A 2,929-nucleotide genomic window follows, 5' to 3' on the forward strand; every position below is an offset into this window, starting at 1 on the left:
TCAAACACACCTTTTCACCCTTGCTTTTCCATCACTATGATAACTTATGGAGGATTTTTTTCTCAATTATTTAATCATTTTTTTATTTTATTTCTTGTTTTTTTTCATCTACCTTTATTGTTGTTCTGTGTGTCAGGTATTGTTACAATATAGAGTGTCGAGGGGTCACAGACTGCTGCAGCTCCTGAAGCTCAGCTTGGACATCCAATCTTGCAGATTGTTGAAGCTGGTCTCCAGCGTCACCATCCGCTGGGGTCTGGCGGTGCCGGTGTTCGATAGCCACCTGGCCCTGGGGCTGCCAAAACCAGTATTGCTTGGCTGGCCATCTCTGGTCCTGGTGCTATGGCCCTTTCTCGCAGTGATCATGTGCTGTCCTGGATGTGGAACGATAGCTTTGCTGCCAGTCTGCTTGTCCAGTCATCAGATGATGGAGACTGTGGCCTAGAGTTGTTGCCATAGAGTTGTTGCTGTAGGGGTCCCCTGGTATGTCTTGAATCTGGTCATCTGGTCACCTGTCTTTTTGTCCTATAGAGCTGTGTTTCCCAACCTTTTTTGTCTTGCGTACCCCCTAAGCCTTTTTGTCATACCATGAGTACCCCCTAACTCATGCTGTATATCCCAATGTGACTGTCCTCCATACATGTTTTCGTTTTTCCATGTACCCCCTGCAGTGTGCTCGCGTACCCCTAGTGGTACACGTACCCCTGGTTGGGAAACACTGCTATAGAGGGAGGGGTGGCGGGGGGGTCGTGTTTGTCTATTGTGTTCTTGTTTATTGTAATGTCTTTGTAATTGTATCAGATGCACTGAAAATGGCACAGAACAAATTTCCGAAAGGACAAATAAAATAATCTATCTATCTGGGAGTCCTGCTGTTTCTGTGGTTACCCTCTTCCTGCCTACTGTGTGCCAAAGTAGACACTGGTACCACTGCTGCCACCAAACTGTTATAATGTGTAGAGTGTCGAGGGGTATTACAGTATTTCTCAATTGGTTTTGTACATTTCTCGAATCTCTCTCGCAATTTGCAAAACATAATATTCATTCTCAAAACAGCTTTAACAAATGGCAAAACACCGTGGATAACCTGCAAAACCGAGTCTCTTGCTCAAAACCCTTATTTGTCTTTCAAAATCAAGTTTTTTGTGTCAATGAACGTATCAGCGCCAGCAGAATGGTTAGTCATTGTGTCATAGTGTATGGACAAGCTAATCAAATCAATTTCTCATGTTGTCAATTGAATAGTACACTCTTGAGGATCTTTTCTGAAGTGAAATGTTGTTTAGATTGGATGGTAAATGTTGTAAATTCGGCTTTATATTACATTGATCAGATATAATTGAGATAGTTTCATGCATTCAGTGACAAAGCTTTTTGAGTGATATGACAAAAGGAATTGATAATGTACAAAATCACTGAGAATTGTACACAGCCATGGCATGGTGGACGACAGCATTTGCTATATGCCGAAAACAATGAGAAACTGATTTGACCATGTGCACAGGTAACACCAGGAAGTCACAATTGAACAAAGACTTTTGAGAATCATTATTCTGTTGTGAGAAATGTACAAAACCAATTGAGAAAAACTGTAAGGTTGAGGCAGCTCCAGCAGAGGCAAGAGGAGGATATTTTCACAGGTCAACAGGTGAGTAATGAGAAGTGAGAAGTAGTCAGCCAGTGATTAAATGAAACAAACCCAAAGAAAATGTAAACAGAAGATTCTAAAGTGTACAAAGTCAACAAGGATATCAGCAGCCAAAGAAACAAAAATGAACTAGCCTACAACGCAAAGACTAAATATTCTCACACAACTGAGGGTTCTGGAGCAGGGTTATGAGCAGTGATTGTGTACGTGTGTGGAATGAATGTTGCACTAGCACACATTTCCTTACCTGAGGATTGGTGTCCAAGGATATTTGTTTTTAAACTTTATTTCATTAATAGTTATTAAACACACCAGAAAATGGTTATACAAAGACCTTGAAATTATGTATAATTGCTAGTATTTTACTGTGAGTAGTATAGTTGTAGCCTAGTAGTAGTAGGAGTGACCTAGTAGGCCTAGTTAGTATACATGTTCTACCACCAGAGGGAGCTACAAGCTAAGCCCACAGAATCTCAGAACACAAAATCAGTGAGTCAAATCAAGTCAAGTCATTTTTTTTTTGTAGCACATTTGTTTTTGTTTTTTGGAGGTTGGGGTGCGCACATCCACAAAGCAGTTATCCAGGTGCCGTACAAAAAGTGGTAGACAGTGTGATGAAGTGGTCCGCACACTGGGCCTTAGCTCCGAAAATATAAACTTTATTTCCTTTTTTTCGTTTTTTAAAGTTTATATTTTTGGAGCTAATGCCCAGTGTGCGGACCACTTCATCACATTGCACATTTAATATTTTCCATCATCATTTGGCTCTACCTCAACATGGAAGTTCGCCCCCTGCAGTACTGTCAGTATTGCCATGTACGCGTAGGCCTGCATACCTTGTGTCTGACGCTCTACCACATGTCAAATTAACAGAAATAATATGCAGGGCAACACGTTTATGCACGAAAAGTGCACGGAATGTGGAAAGTGCACATGCGTATCCTGCAGTAAGCATGTCCCCAGCCCATTGAGAGTAAATAGAATGGAGGCCAAAATTCTATTTCATTGTTGAAGCCAAGTTGGAGCCAAGGTTGGACCCAAAAAGACCAAAAAATGGCCAAATCCCATTCATTCCTATGAGAGACATAAAACCCTGTATCTCCCTTAAATGCCACTCCAGGGGGATCATTTTTCGCTCAACTAGTAGGTCCCCTTGCTCTCCAACTTACCAGGGTGGTGATTTTTTGTGGTGATGTTTTATTTTAGAGAGATATTAAAAGTTAAATTGACCAATGAGCATCAGAACATGGTTTGATTGACCGTTAGAAGTCTTGTTGTTGT

Source organism: Engraulis encrasicolus, chromosome 2 (assembly GCF_034702125.1).
Source record: "Engraulis encrasicolus isolate BLACKSEA-1 chromosome 2, IST_EnEncr_1.0, whole genome shotgun sequence".
NCBI classification, from domain to species: domain Eukaryota; kingdom Metazoa; phylum Chordata; class Actinopteri; order Clupeiformes; family Engraulidae; genus Engraulis; species Engraulis encrasicolus.